The following is a 16,786-nucleotide window of genomic DNA, read 5'->3' on the forward strand; positions in this document are numbered from 1 at the left end:
CCACACCTCTATGTTATACATACTCTTTTCTACAAAGAAGCACGTTCCTCTTAATTTACATGTGTGTGCGTGTGTGTATATCCGTCCAATATAGAGTCGGCAATCACTTAAAAGTCCTGTGCCACAGATGTATTGCCTTTTTTGCTGTCTGAACCTGACATTTTTACAACCCCCAAAACTTAAAAAGATTAAAAATAGATGTATTCAACTCTAAGAGACTCCAGGCTCTCCATCAAGTTTGTTTAATCTATGTTCCTTTTTGCTTTTCCTCCAACCCTTAAAATTCTGCATAGAACAAAATGTAAATAAGCACACAGAACATCGGAAGTCCCAGGGCTGGACCCCACTCAGGGAACAAGGTAAATGAGCACCTGAACACTACTGATTTTGACATTATTAATTGTTGTAGATCAGGTGTTTATCATCACTCTTTCTCCCACATTTAATGAGGGCCACAGCTTTCAAAGAGGTGCGTAAATGTTAATGTTCAGCTATTAATATTTAAATAATGCCTGACAGCACCAAGAAAGACTTCGGAGATTTTCTGCTAGCCCAGCTGGGCAATCTTGAGCCACGGGTTCCTTACCCACCTCGCAGACACACACAGAAGCCATATATTTGCAAAACACCAGACACATGGCCCCAGAGAGGAGCACACGTTGTCACAGATGCACAGAAACACACACAAAAACACTAATTCCCCAAAGCAGAGCTTATGTACCAAGAAATGGTCTTACCTGCAGAGCGAAATCATACCCTATCCACAAAAATATTCTTTAATTAGCACCCCACCCACTAATTTTGTGCCGGCATCTCTGCAAGGCTGGGATCTTTCTAATGTTCAGTATGAGGCACTTCAGGTGCTGAAGGAATTTCGGCTTTTATAACCCACACACTTACCAAAATTGTATAACCACACCACCTGGTCAGCAATGCTATCTATTTGTGTTACACAACAGCCACCGCCTGGTTACAAGTGGTTACTGCATGCCTCTACATGGCTGCCTACCACGTCTCTGTCTCCACAGGGCAGGCTGGATATTCTATTGTGGAAACCAAACAGCGGCTGGGGTTACATTTCTGAAACCCACACAAATAAGGAAAGTTAAAACCTATCTTTCCAAATCCTTCTGTTCAGACAAACAAGTCCACCCACACTGGTTTCTGCTTCAGTGCAAGGGGCGATTAATTTTACTCCCGGGTAATTTTTCATTTCCCCAATTGGGGGCCCAAAGACAAGTGTTTACAAGCTCAAAGCTCAAAGACTTCCAGAGATTAAAAATAGATCTCAAGGTATGAGATCTATTAAATGACAGAAAAAGCCAACAAATCACTGTGATCCCAACTGGACATGGCATCTGATATGCAGGTACCAGCAACAGAGGCCCTAATGAAGAGTAAAAGTGCCCATAAAGATGCATAAAAAGGCGCACACACCGACAATTTCATACCAGTAAGAGGGAAGAAGCCACACCTGTAATCAGACTTTTGCCCTTTCCAGTCCTGATTCAAGGCCAGAGTTTGCCAGAAACCTGGGAGAGGGCACTTCTGCCCCTTGGGATGTGCTGTGAGGACAAATCCCTGCCTCCATCTCCCCAACACCAGACTGCACTTCCAAATCCAGACAGGGACCACCAGGCTCAATGAGGAACAGACAGGCAGAAGAAGCTCCACCAGCAGCAAAGCATATCTTGGAAGATGTCTCTGGGACAAAGGCAGAAGAGGAACCAGGACAACTCCGAGAGAAAAAGAGCTCTAAGTGTTATTTATTCGTGAATAAAACTTAAGGAAATCAGCAGTGAGCATAACAGGAAGATGTGACTTAACTGGAGGAGAAGCTGGGGAGACGGCTGAAAGCCAAGTGCGTCAACTGTGCAGGGGCAGGAGATTCACCACCACAAGTGCCCAGAACACAGGCCACACATGACACACCCAACCCATCGGGTCAACATGCCCAGGCAGACCGGAATACCCCTTGCTCTTAAGTGAGCCAAGAGAAAAAACCCAGCATGGGTTTTTTCCTATGAAAAAAATACTGAGTTTCTGTATTCTAAACAGAGGAACTGTACCAAAGATGTCCTGTGAAGTCATTAACCTCAGAAAGGTTCTATTGCAGAAACCAAAAGATAATTTCAGGTCAGAACAAAGGAGAAAAGAAAAAACAAAAGTTGGTTGTTTTGCTTTTTAAAAAAGGAGGAAACAAGATCAGACAATTAGATAAAGCAAATGGGACCAAGAGACAATAAACTGGGGTGGGGAAGAATTAATTGTAAGGAAACTGAATTAACTTAAAAGAGCAGAGAACTGAAAGGTGGAAGACAAGCCTGAGAAACTCCAATTCTGCCAGAAAGGCAGCACCAGTTCAGAGATGAGAACCCTGGAGGGAAGAAAGCAAAAAGCAAAGCCAAGACATGAATAATCGGTGTTTCTTAACTAGACTTAAACAGAAAGACAACAAAGAAGCCCGTCATGTTGTATGATTCCACTTATATTATAAAACGTCCAGAAGAGGCAAATCTATAGAGACAAAAAGCAGATTAGTGGTGGCCTGGGGCTGGAGTGGAAATGGGGGGCCAGAATGGGGAGTGACTTTTAATCGGTTTGTGATTTCTTTATGGGATGAAAAAAATGTTTTAAAATTTGATTGTGGTGATGTTTGCACAAGTCTGATTTACTGGAAGCCACTGAACTGTACGCCTTAAATGGGAGAACTTTATGGTATGTGAATTATATCTCAATAAAACTTTGTTATAAAAAACAAATGGAATAGACTTAAAGATACAAAAGTATAGAATAAAAAAACAACAACTACTCTGAGATTAAGAAAAACCTGAGTATAGAGATTACAGGGGCACACCACATTCACACAAAATCAGAGAGAATAAACCTATAAATTGGATATATCCTGGCAAAATAATTTAACAAGATGAAAAAGTCACAGAAATATTCAGGGAGAGAAAATGTCTGGTTTACTTGAACAGTAGCAATAATTAAGATGAGCCCCAGGACTTTCCAAGGCAGAATTAAATGCCAGAAGTCAACAGAAAATGTTGATCTATAGAGAACTGAAGAAAAGGTTTTCCCAAAGAATTTTATACCCAGACAAGTTGGCCTTCCTGTGGGGAAGCCAAAAACCGCAATGTCAGATATGCATGGATGAGAAAGAAAAGGGAGGAAGGGGGACTGAGGCCTTACTCCAACCATAGAGGCAAGATTCAGAAAGGCCACTAATACACAAGGCTGCAAATAACGTATGCCAACCAAAACCATCCAGATTGGGACAAAATTAAATAAGGAACCTAAATGCAGTTACCAAACCAAATGCATGTGTCAAATTATTCTGTAAGCATATGCTATGTACTGTAAAATTGGTAATTCATAATAATAATAAAGCAGAACAAGCAAGAGTATAATAAAGACTGAAGGTAGGGAATAAGATGCTAAAGCCTCTCTCCCAAACAGACAGGAATGAAAAAATACCATTAGATCTTAGTACTGACAACTGGAGAAATAGGATTTCTATTTTTATTTGTTTTACTTAAAACAAAAAAGTAAATAAGAGAAAAATGTTTTTTACTTAAAGAAAACCAATATTAGAATTTAAAAGAGACTACAGAAAACAAACTAAACATGTAAATTAGTTCACTAAAAATATTCTTAGGTGTATCAAAAAATAAATGCCCAAAGACAGACCTTTCACAAAGTAAAATCAAGATAAAGCAACATGCCCTGGTCAGGTAGCTCAGCTGGTTAGAGAGTTGTCCCGATACCCCAAGGTTGAGGGTCCAACCACCCTGTCATGGCTCATATAAAGAGCAGCAACCAATGAATGCATAAATAAGGGGAATAACAAATAGATGTTTCTCTGTCTCCCCCCTCCCTTTTTCTCTATAATCATTACAATAAAAGATAAAGCAACATTAATGCTGCTTTACTGTTATTTTTTGAGTGTTAAACAAAATGAATTCCTGCCAGAAAGTATGAGATGGGGAAAAGATGGTCATTTTATACTACTAAAAGTACAAATTCACAACAGAAATATGCCAATTTTTATGTTCTGAATGTTATATTTCATTGAAATAAGGACCATAACAGCTGGCAGTATAAAAGAAATGACCAAGAGTTCATAAATGCGCCTGTCTCCAAGGGCGTGAGGAGCAAGAGGGCTATGCGCAGACTTGATCTCCACATTAATTTTATTTTACATCCATTAGAGAATCTGGCCAATTTATGTACATGGCTGACATAAATAGGTGTCAAACTTTGCACCCCACAGAAAACAAAGCTGTTCTCAATGGCTAAAGAGCATTTGCAGAAAGTGACCATCATGCCAAATGAAAATTTCAGCCCCGAAAAAAAGGAACATTTATATTTCTCATTGCCTGACTTTATTGCCAAAAGAGAAAAAATAATTATCAACCAAGACAGCCTAACGATTTCACAATTTTAAGCCCTTGTCCCAAATAACTGTTGGGTCAAAGGTAGAACTGAAACTATAAAAATACTGTTTCAATTAAACAAGAAAGAATATGCAACAAAAATACCCTAAAGAAAGTAAAAAGAAAAATTTTTAAATTGATTTGAGAGACAGAGAGAAAAACATTGACTTGTTGTTCCACTTATTTATGCATTCATTGGTTGCTTCTGGTACGTGCTGTGACCAGGGATCGAACCTGCAACCTTGGTGTATCAGGATGATGCTCTAGCCAATTGAGCTACTCGGCCAGGGCAAAAGTAAAAAGAAATTAAAGAGAGGGAGAAATCAGCTAGGAAATAAGCAACAGAATTGACAAATTTGATAAATGCATCCAAGGGTGCTCTTAAACCTCCCAAGGCCACGGAGGATAGAGACTTTCCATTCAAACTACACAGGGCCCAGGTGGTTTCCCAGGCAAACATCTCCAAGCCTTAAGAACAGTTACTTCCTATGCTATTCAGACAGTTCTAAAGCACAGAAAAAGGACAAAAAGCTTGCTAATCATTTCAGAAATCTAGCATGATCCTGCTTCCAAATTTAACAAAGCACAAGAGAAGGAAAAAAGCTACTGTGTATTTCAACTCACATCAATAGGTAGAAGTATGGGATCAAGAGACATGGCCCTTCCCTGTCCCAGGACTAAGGGCTGGTCAGAGGGCCAATAGCCAGATGGCCACTGGCCAGAAGGAACTGTTTTGGGAATGGATTCTAACTCCCTCCTTACCTCCTTTTGGGAGCAACTTCTTGTCCTGTGACTGCTTCTGGACCCTTTTACACACTGAGGTAACGTAGTTTAGAGTCACGCGTAGGACATGTGCCTCCTTTTTCTGCGACTGCTAATAAAGAGCCTCAGACTGGAGGAGGCACAGCCTCTCTCGCACCGACCCGCCACCGTCAGTGTGCTCCCCTGTAATGTGAATAATAAACTGCATGTCTGCACCAGGTGGGTTTTCTGGAGTATCGTGAATGCTTAAGTAGCTCCCTGGTTTGGGGCTTCTGTGCTACAAGAAGGAAGAAAAAATGTAAAATCAAAGAAAACCAGAAAAGCATATGAAAAAACTGAACATCAATTTTTGAATAAAACCCTTAGTACATTCCAACACAGAAGAAAAGTGTCCTCAAAAAGAATCCCTACCAATGCCAATAGCTAAGGAGATACTCATACACTGAAAAACCCGGAGGGAGCCCATTTAAGCCAGAAACAGAGGAGAATCTGAGGGCCTCCATTACAGAAGACCACTCTGGAAGTTCTAACTAATATAGTAAACAAGAGATTTTTAAAGTTTGAATACTGGAAAAGGGAAGACAAAAGAATTATTCACAGGTAATGGTTCTGTCTACTTTAAAAATGAGTTTTTCTTAAAAAAAAAAAAATAATAAAGCACTAGAATAAGATACTTTAGAAAAGTAGCCAGTTACAAAATGAATACAGAAAAAACATCCCACATGGGAGCATTAACTCACACGGTGCCCCCCTTCCTATGGTACTGCATACATACATGTGCAAGTATGCTCGGAAAGCAGACTGTGTACCACCCCAAGCAGTTTACAGCAGTCTTCTCTGTAAAATGAGATTACAATTGTTTTTTACTTTGTGTTCATGTGATTTTCCAAATTTTAGTTATGTCCCTCTTATTGTATTGGGGAGCAAAACTAGCAGTGGCTCAGTTCTTAGTATCTGTATAAGGTTGGTAAGTTTAGGACAAAAAAATAAGGTAAAACAACTAAAATACTAAACTTGGCCAAACACAGAAAAAACAGTTTAATTCTTCAGAAATAAATTATGCATTTGAAAATATCAAATTTGATTAATACAATCTCTGATCTATGTTTTCCCTTTAAGGGCAAAATATAAACCATGGGTTTTTTTAAAGGAAAAAATCATCCACATTTGGTGATAATCTGTTTCTGCCTTTCCAAACAAATCAACAAGGAGATTTAGGATTACTGGATGAACAAAAACTATTCTGTGATAAACCAACATGGGGGGAATAAAATTCTATAAGCACTATAAGCACTAAAAAACAGAATTAGAATACATTTTCATTCATATCCAACTTATTTCTGACTACACATGGCAACTTCCCTATTTCATTAACAGAAGTACCAGAGAGCACTAGGTGTCTCCAAGGGTCTTCTCCCATTCAATTAAGAATTAACATAATAGCCCTCACTGGTGTGGGTCAGTGGCTTGGGCATCCTCCTACAAACCAAAAGGTCACTGGTGTCAATCACAGGTCAGGGTACATGCCTAGGTAGCAAGCTAGGTACCCAGTAGGGGCCTTGCAAGAGGCAACCCACAGATATTTCCCTCACACATTGATGTTTCTCTCCCTCTCTCCCTCCCCCTCCCTTCACCTCTCTTTAAAAATAAATAAATAAAATCCTTTTATTAAAAAATTAACATAATAAAAACCCTTGATTTTAATTTGATACATGACCAACTAACTTCAGGCAACATTTACCAGCCTCCCTTGCAGCTAGATATGGCCATGTGACTAAGTTTTGGCCAGTGGAATGTGACTAAAATAAGCATGCCCTCTCCTTTCCTTCTTCCCACTGTAATGTTGAAACAGGAAGAAAAAAAGGAGAGAGACAGTCTGGTAAGAAAACACTTTTGGAATAACCCCAGTTACTGAATTTTCAGAAGAAATGGATCAGTTTCTAACCTAGCTGATGTTATTTTCCATGAAATGGAAGGACCATAATAAAGGGTAAACATCTGGGTAAGATGAATAAATTCACTGTTCACCTTGACTATCAAAGACTCATTAAATTGGCTTCTCTGGCAGACACTTAAAGGATGGCCACTCATTCACAATCTCAAAGCACAATGCAGAATGTGTGCTGACAGCACTGGCCAGAATTCAGCAATCAAAGTACAAACAAGCTTATCCAACTCTGAAAGCAAATCCATTGGGAACAGCATCCTTCAAACTTAAGATACACATTACAGGGTGTCCTGGTCAGCACCATGCAAAAGAATACCAGGGATAGTAGAAAAACGGCACTGCACTGGGAATCTAGAAGTCCACGCTATAGACAATGCACGGTGATGTTAAGTGCAGGAAACTCACTACCCAGTGGGCCTCAAGTGTCTTGCACTGCAAAATAACGGTGTTGGCCTACGACTGTGATTTTTGCACTTCTGTTTTTAGTAATGGAACAAGTATCCTCAAATTAAATCTTTTTTTCCAAGATTTTATTTTTTTTATTTTTAGAGAAAGGGGAAGGGAGGGAGAAAGAGAGGGAGAGAAACATCAATGTGTGGTTGCCTCTGGCACGCCCCCTACTGAGGGGGCGGGGAGTCCTGGCCCACAATCCAGGCATGTGCCCTGACTGGGAATCTAACCAACAACCCTTTGGTTCACGGGCCTGCACTCAATCTGCTGAGCTATACCAGCCAGGGATAAATTAAATCTTATTGAAAGCCTGGAGGGGGGAATAATTATGCAATAGGTGGATGATGTCATTAAAGTGTGGACTCAATACTCTTCTGCTGTAAAATTTTAATACATATTTTCCAGAAATAAATAAAATATCCAACCAGTAAATCAAAGATTCTGCCATGGCTAGTGTGGCTCAGTGCATTGAGCGCTGGCCTGCAGACCAAAAGGTTGCCAGTTCGATTCCCAGTCATGGCACATGCCTGGGTTGCAGGCTGGGTCCCCAGCTGAGACATGTGAAAGGCAACCAACTGATGTTTCTCTTGCACGCTCTCTCTCTCCCTCCTTTCCCCAATCTCTAAAATTAAATAAATAAATAGAGATTCCATAGCTTAGTGAACTTTGATGCTAGCAAGAAAAATACATTTCTCGAATTTTTAGCAGCAGCCTGCAAATGTTACACTGCAATATACCACTTTTCTATCACTGTTTGGTTGCCCTAACACAACGCTCTGAGTTTTGAATTGAAGGGGGTTAAAGAGATCATTCAAGACCAAGGAAGATAAAAATCAACTACTTTATATCATTTAAAAGAACAATCAATTTTTAACTTTTTTTGTCTATAAAAATACATGACATACCTATTAAAATGACTAAAAAAGAAAAACTGCTTAGACAATACCAAGTGTGATGAAGACACAGCCACTGGAACCGTCACGCACGCCTGGTGGGTATGTAAAATGGCAGGAGCACTTTACAAAAAAACTGGCCGTTTCTTACAATGTTAAAACATTTACCCTAAGACCCAGCAATATTACTCTAGGGTATCTACCCAGACAAATGAAAGCTATGTAAAAACCAAAAATCTGTACATAAATATTTACAGTGGCTTTATTTACAATAGCCAAAACCTGGGAACAACACTTTTAACAACCTTTAACTAATGAATAAACAAACTATGACATAGCCCTTTTAACAAAGGCATCAATCCACACCCATCAGATAAGGCCAGAATAAAAGCGTTCAATAATACTAAGTGTTGGCAAGGCTGTACATAAACAGAAATTTTCACACTCAGTTGTCAGAAATGTAAATAGTCCCCAAATAATTGGGAAAACAATTTGGTAACACCTAGCATGTTGAAGATGTGTGTGCACTACGGTCCATTGCCATTTCTTAGCCTACTCCACCCCGTTTTTAATAGTATGCACCTAACACATCAACAGAATGTATAAATAAGTTCTAGTATGTTTAAACAATGAAATAAAAAAGCAGTTAAAACCATGAACTCTAGCCACTTGGGTCAACATGGCTTGAAAATACATTCCTGAATGAGCAAGCAGGGTGTAGAACACACATCCCATGAGACCTTTAAGGTTTTAAATCATGCAGGCAATATTGTATGTGAGTTTCTGGATATGTAAACATGTAATAATACAAAAGTCAAAATATGGACTAAAGTTAGCTCTGAGAGAGAGAGGGAGGGAAATGAGATTGGCAAAGAGGATATCTAAGATGGTTTTTTTAAAAAAAAAAAAATCCTAAAACAAAGGCAATATGTTTAAATTTATCAGACCTGGTTATCTGGCATATGAGTGTTTATTCTTTCATTTCCTTATATTGGGATTTTCACAATTAAATGCAAACTTAAAGACAATTACTAGAAGGACACACAAAAACTGGTAAAAGCAGTTGCCTCCAGCGAGGGGGGACTAGGATGAGATAGTGGGAGGAGACTTAACTCCCTCTGTCTGTCCTCATGTACCTTTCAGATTTTGTTCCATGTACACCCATTATCAACTTTAACTACCCCCCAAAAAAATCTGCCTTCAGTATTTTTACTTTAATACTTAAGACAAGGCCACAATGGAGATTCCAGCCCTGGCTGTGCTAAGAATGAGCAATGACTTCTTGGGAGGTAATTTAACCTGCCCTTCTCCAAGGGTTGTACCAATTCTAACACGCAAACATACCTTCATAAACCAGAGATGAGAAGTTCTAACTATGCCACAGGGAGCGACTGGCAGTTCTCCTGTAGCCCTGGTAGGAAAACATTTAGTCTATCACAACCGTTCCACATGACCATCTGTAGTGACTGTGTCATATCCTCTGTGGAATCAAGTGGGCAGAAGTGTGCACAAATAGTTCCTATTTCTCAATACTCGATGAGGTAAGCAGGCAGGAAGTTGAGGGAGCAGTTATCTGATGACTTATTTTCTTAATGATCTAAGAAGTGGAAATCATGGTGGAGAGGAAGGAGGTTGAGGATGAGACTGGGGAAAGAATGAGTAAAAAGAATGACATAAAGAAAGAAAAAAGTAGTCAAGGTTCCAGTTGAGTCCTTGTAAATGTGTAGTAGAAAAAGTCACCCTGATGTCTGGTTTCTCTCCAGCAGACTGCAACTAAAGAGGAAAAAACCAGAAAAATTAAATAGGACTGTGCCACTGAGGAAGGTTGGCAAAGTTACAGGGCCAGAGTGAAGAAATCAAGATGCTGATTAAGATGACAATCACATGACTCCCTGTAAAGTCCACAGCAATTAAACAGGGTGAGGGAGGCAACAGGAAGCCAGAAAACACTGGTGCCTAAGGAATAAGGACCACTGGAGAAGAAATGAGAACAAGGAAGGACAGACGGTGTGCAGAGAGGAGACTTTCCAAGCTCAAGATCCCGAAACAGTCACCTGGAAGAAGACAAGGCCCAAGACAGCTGACGTGAACTGGAAGTAAAACTCCCTGGAAAAGATCGTGTGAAGGGTTGGAGGGTTCGGAGGCTGGAAGAGCCAACAACTTAGTGATGATGTATATACCACTTTAATCTCTAAACCCGAAGTCAATGCCTAAGAACACTACTGAAATAAATATGCAGACGAGACAAACAAGGAGACTACAAGGCACTCAAAACCAGCGCTGAAGAAACACACCTTGTCGATGCAGTCAGTGTGCTCCCCCCAAACAGCAGCAGGGGGTCAGCATTCCCCTGTAACTAGATACTTAAGTCCCTTATTTCTGAGGACTTGCTGCTGACTCCTGAGTAAAGCCTGTAACCAACCAAAGATGTGGTCACAAGGCAGGCATTCTTAATGTTCTGCAAACCAGTGTGTTCAAGGATTCTTGATTTACCTGTATTTCCTCACATCCTTTTATCCTCAACTCTTCCCAAGGCTGTTTTTATCTTACAATAGCTGTGCTTCTTCACAGGATGGCTGTTTTCCTAGGCCATCCATTTTTTCTTTTTTAAAAAAAATGAGAAATATTCATTGGACCCTAAACATTAACATGTCTACAATTACAAGCTACAAAATATATTTGTGATTCTTGGGTAAAAGAGAAAATTACTTTAAAAATAAAATTATATATATTTTAAATGTTAAGAATTTTTTTTTCTGCCATGGCTGGTGTAGCTCCGTGGATTGAGCATTGACCTATGAACCGAAAGGTCGCTGGTTCAATTCCCAGTCAAGGCACATGCCTGGGATGCCGGCCAGGTCCCCAGTTCGGGGTGTACAAGAGGCAACCAATCGATGTGTCTCTTGCACATGGATGTCTCTCCCTATCTTTCTCCTTCTCTCCCCTCTCTCTAAAAATAAATAAAGTTTTGTTTTGTTTTTTTTTAAAGAAATTGTTTTCTTCTCAAGCCAGAGAATAAATGAAGTAACATCTAGAAAGACTGCCTATCAATCCATTTACTTGTTGAACTAGATCAGAAACATTTCCAGGCAATGGGAAACCTCTCAATTTGGCAGGAAAAAAAATGAAAAAAGGGAAGCAGATAGAAGCATCATTCAACTATGAGTACATATTATTAGCAGTTCGTGAATGAAAGTGGCTTACATTATGACATACCCCAAAATCCAAAAGCTTATGAACATACTACTCAGCGGCAGATAAAGCCATGTGGGCCTTGAGCTGTGTCACCAGCCCCACGTGACTCCTTAGCACTTGAAATGAGGTCAGTTCAATTGACATGAGCCATATAAAATACATACCAGTCTTCAAAGAGTTACTACTGGGGGGGGAAAGTTAAATATCTCATTAAAGATTTTATATTGATCACTTGAAATGATGTTTTTTATATATTAGGTTATAAAATATATTACTAAAAATTATTTTAACTGCTTCTTTTTACCTTATTTAATATAGCCACTAGAAAATTACATATGTGACTCCCACTACAATTGCACTGGACAGCACTGGTCCAGTAACAGGATGCCAGGAAAAGAGAAAAGCAAACGCTATTTCAGAGTTTACAACCATGGTAATCACGATCAGACTCCATCCAAAGAACATGTTCTGATACTTTGACTTCAGAAACACACATACGACACAGGCAAGGCCATATGTCTTAGCCCAACATCCAAATACACCCTACATTATTATCCTACACAAGCGGCTGCGCAGCCCACACTCCGATGGAGAGGAGCCAGTGCCATAAACTTCTCACATCACAACACTGGGAGGAGGAAGGAGGGAGCCAGATGTGAGAAAGGACAAAGTAAAAGTCCATGTGCCAACAACAAGCGCAAACTGGAAGATCATAAAGGGAGTAGGAGCTCTTCTCTGGAAGGTTAAAACCAGCACTTAGAAATCTAAATAAAACACAGGGTCCATCCAAGGGTAAACACTACTCAAATCCAGAGGGCCTTTATAACTACTGAACTGCAGGTCCTGGTAATGCAGGCAAACCTAAAACAAAGTAAAGCCTGTACATAAAAAGAGTTATCATAGAAGAAACAGGACAGAGTTATTGGCGAGATTTTCCTGTACCAAACGAAAGTCAGCTAACTCAGACAATTTATAAACATCTGATCTTAATCCAACATACCCACCTGTAAAAGGTGGAGTTGTTCTAATATGCTTGGAATCACCTTCATAGTAACTGTTACACAACCCTTCCTTCCTTACCTTTTTATATAATCTCCGTAGTCATCAGTGTTTACATAGGGTTTTGAAACTACCCAAGAAATATTTAACTCTTTTGTCATTACTGATCCAACTATAAACAACATTTTTATGACATGTTTAGTAATGAGAAACTGAGACGCTCATGTCAACAGCCCACAGTCTGTAAAACAAAAACACCAGAATTACCAGGTAGCCTCTTGGAAATCAGCTGCTAATAAAATAGATATTTCCTCTCCCTCCTTAAAAGTTTTTGATCCAGTTTATATTTGAGTCCCTCTGCATGTGCGGATCAACTTCTAAAATGAGCCTAAACCAGGACCAGGCACCAGGGTCCAGACACTGGGCAGAGCTGATATTCTCAGCCATGAGCATCCAGGCAGTTAACTATCATCTTGTATGTTCTTGATAACAAATATGGAATTAGCAAGCCTTCACTTTTGTTTAGTAAAAGCTTAATATGTTGGGACCTGTACTGACAGTGTCAGAGAAAACGGAATAAACCAATCATTTGGCTAGTTTCCTGCACCGCCACAAAGAGTGGGAACACTGAGGTGGAAATGGCATACACGTGAAGCAATTTAGCATCTAAGTGGACAGATTGGGACAACCAGTGAATTACAGAAACATGATAATCATCGAACTGTGCATGAGAGCTTGGAGAAAAAAGAACTCAACTGGGCCTGAAATGTTCAGAAATGACCTTGGGGAAGTGAAACCTAAGGTCAGGCTGAAAGGATACAGAATCCCAAGTGGAAGGCCACTATGGAGTCCAGAGGTAGGCAGGAGTATGGTGAGTATTCAGGACATGAATACAGCCTACCCACAGCACAGCGCGGGAGGTAGAGGAAGAAAAACCCCTTGCAGGGTTCAAAGGTCTCTCAAAAGTCCAATGTAAATGGCAACACGACTTTAGGAAATCTGAGTTCTGGGAAGGTGATAAGAGCAGAAAGAGCCCACAGCTGGATAAAGTGAGGATCAAGAAGCTACTGTGTTGATCCAAGTACAAGGATCTGGGCAACTGGCACGACGGAAGTGACAAAGAGCAAAAGGGGTGGACAGAGGGAGTGATATCAAAGAAACAAACAAAGATGTCAAAGATGACCTCTAGGAAAAGAACAAGAGTGTCCTCTTCAGAAATAAGGAAATGGGCTTGATGAGACATGTAATGACCAAGGTCTGGATATGTTGAATTTGAGCTGGTCGTGGCATGTCCATTTGACAAGTGACCACCAAAGACCACCAGAGATATGAGAGAGAAGTTCTGTGAAATAACAGAGCAGAGAAAAATTTGTAAATTGAAACCTAAGGGTGATAAGTGAAACCAAGAGTTGGGAGACTATCTATTTTGCAGGTATCCCCGCATAAAATTGTTTTCCCTTCACTTCTCTCATCATTAATAAATATTACTTTAAAAATGTAACACAATTTGATGATGATAGCTTTAAAAAAAAGGCTAACATAGAATACAAAAAAATTAAAATATGGAAAAATGTTCACAGTGGTGTCATTAGGGGGTGAGATCAAGGCTATTTTCTTCTTCCTAGTTTTTGGAATTTCCCAGGTTCTATTTACTTTTTTAAATAGCAAGCACAGACTTTGTCCTAACCAGTGCGGGTAGTTGGTTGGGTGTCGTCTCCAAAAGCTAAAGGTCACAGGTTCAATTCGTGGTCAGGGCACATGCCTCGGTTGCAGGTTCAGTCCCGAACGGGATGTGTACAAGAGGCAACCAATCAATGCTTCTCTCCCTCTCTCCCTTCCACTCTCTCTAAAAATAAATAAAATCTTTAAAATAAATAAATATCAAGCAGGCTTCATTGGAAAATGAAAAGTAAATATTTTTAAAAGGAATGATCCCCTCTAAGCAGTTGTGAAAGCTCTTATAGCCGTACACCTGAACAGTAAATTTACATAAATTAAATTAAAATACCATTAACAATGTTTTACACCCATTATACTGCATAAATTTAGTTTTGACAAGACAAAGTAAAAAAATATTTATTAGTAAGAGTGCAAGTTATTGCAGTTTCTCTGTACAACAGTTTGCCAATATCTATCAAAATGTAAAAACTGAAAAGCCTTATGCACTGTGCCCAACAGTTTTACTGCCAGGAATTCAGTATGGACAAAGTATGTCCAAGAAATTTCACTGTAGTATTGTTTCAAATAGAAAAAAAAAAAAATTTAAATAACCAAAATGCCCATCAAGCTTTGGATGCAGGAGAGGATAGAAAGAAAGAATTTTTTAAAGGAATGCTCCTTGGTAATTTATGTGTGCTGAGCCTCACTACTTAAGTCGCAGAAGGCTTGAGAAAGAGTGAAGGAATGTGTCTTAAGTGTCTTCACACCCAGGTTCATACCTGTGACCTGAACTGGAAGCACCAACAGCGGCGGGTACACAAATGTTTGCTGATAAAAATAAGACAAAAGCATATAAAATGAAAATATTTATCTTTTCCCTTGTAAATAGTATAAGTGGCAAGACTGGGCCTGTTTATTTTCTAGTTTAATCTTTGTGGAATGTGGCCTAAAGAAATCCATTACCTTATCATCAGCATTAACCTAACAATTATTCCCAGAATTGCATTTAGACGTTGCTGACGAGCAAAGGGTGAGGTCAAGCACAAAGGAGTTCTAACACTACAAGGCTACAGGCTGTAGGCACAGCTCTGTTACGAAACGTAGTACAAGCAAGATTGTATTTCAGACGCACCTAAATGCCAGGACGTGGACCTGTCCATATGCTTTCTGTTACATGCCGCTGAGCTCCATTTCCTTGTGCTGTCGAGGTCCAAGCTCAAAACCACACAGGGAGTCCTGGATAGCAGAGTCAAGACCTAGCTAGAGAAAAACAAATGATAAATAAAGAGCAATAGTAAAACTAGCAGGAGGCATGTTGCATGAATGGCATCCAATACTCACTCCTAGAACTCTGTTACTTCTTCACTTCTAATGAACACCTCCAAGGCCCAGCCCATCCCTGGGCAGGATCCCGGACTATGCATTTGGTCCCTTAAAAATCAACTCTCCATTTGCACAATGCATTTTAAAGGTGGTATTTTACAACACCTGGAAAAAGCAAGTTTTCACTCAGTTGGTCTTTCTACTTTGACAATTTCTAAATTGCATACTCTCTACCACAGAGCCTTGATTTTAAAAAAATAAGTTAAGGGCTTCTTTTGTTCTATGTGCCAGGCATTGTGCTATGCTTCAAACATGCATAATTTCATCTTCACCACAACCCTTGGGAGCCACTGGGCCCACACGTTATAGGTAAGAAACCCAAAAGTGAGGCCTCCTGGTCAAGGTCCAGGAGCTTATAAGAGACATATGTGACTTCTGGCCAAGATGGAGTCAGAGGTCGACACACTTTGCTTCCTCACACAACCAAAAGAAGGGTAATAACAACCAATTTAAAAACAAAAAACAACCAAACAGTCAGAAAATCTAAATGTATGGAAGCCCGACAACCAAGGAGTTAAAGAAGAAACATTCATCCAGACTGGTAGGAGGGGTGGTGATGGGCACCCGGGCAAAGAGGAAGCGTGGCAAGGTGGTGGCAGACAGGGCGGGTGAGGTGGAGGCTGGCAGACCTGGGGTCCTACATTTGTGTGTGGATAAACTGGGGGAAACAACTAGGGAGCAAGACAGACTACACAACCCAAGGTTCCAGTGTGGGGAAATAAAGCCTAAAAAAACCCTCTGTCTGTAAAAACCTGTGGGGGTTGCAGTGATGGGAGAAACTCCCAGTCTCACAGGAAAGTCCACTGGAGGGAACCACGGAGTCCTACAACATACACAAACCCACATACTAGGGAATCTGCACCAGAAGGGCCCAATTCGCTGGTGGATAGTGGGGGAAGTGACTGAAATCTGGCACTGTTCCCTCTCTGACACCTCCCCCACATACAGTACCACAATACAGTGATGTGGGTTGCCCCACCCTGCCAAATACCTAAGACTGAGACCCTTACTATGTAACAGGTGCACCAAGACAAAGAAAGATGGCCCAAATGAAAGAA

The 16,786-nt window shown here is 40.1% G+C and overlaps 1 protein-coding gene across 4 annotated transcripts in view; it reads right to left on the reverse strand.

Annotated features, from left to right (window-relative positions):
* Window positions 1–16,786, reverse strand: part of SLC23A2 (solute carrier family 23 member 2) — a 118,930-nt gene that overhangs the window by 82,143 nt on the left and 20,001 nt on the right. The window contains exon 2 of one of the 4 annotated variants that reach the window (XM_053926103.1): window positions 15,478–15,605. The exons of 1 other annotated variant lie outside the window; for it this stretch is intronic. The gene's annotated coding sequence lies outside the window, so the exon portion shown is untranslated. Of the gene's footprint in view, window positions 1–737; window positions 865–15,477; window positions 15,606–16,786 lie in introns of those variants that run through there. 2 more of the 4 variants (XM_053926102.1, XM_045194512.3) reach the window with 2 other exon arrangements.

Source organism: Desmodus rotundus, chromosome 6, assembly GCF_022682495.2.
Source record: "Desmodus rotundus isolate HL8 chromosome 6, HLdesRot8A.1, whole genome shotgun sequence".
Lineage (NCBI taxonomy): Eukaryota > Metazoa > Chordata > Mammalia > Chiroptera > Phyllostomidae > Desmodus > Desmodus rotundus.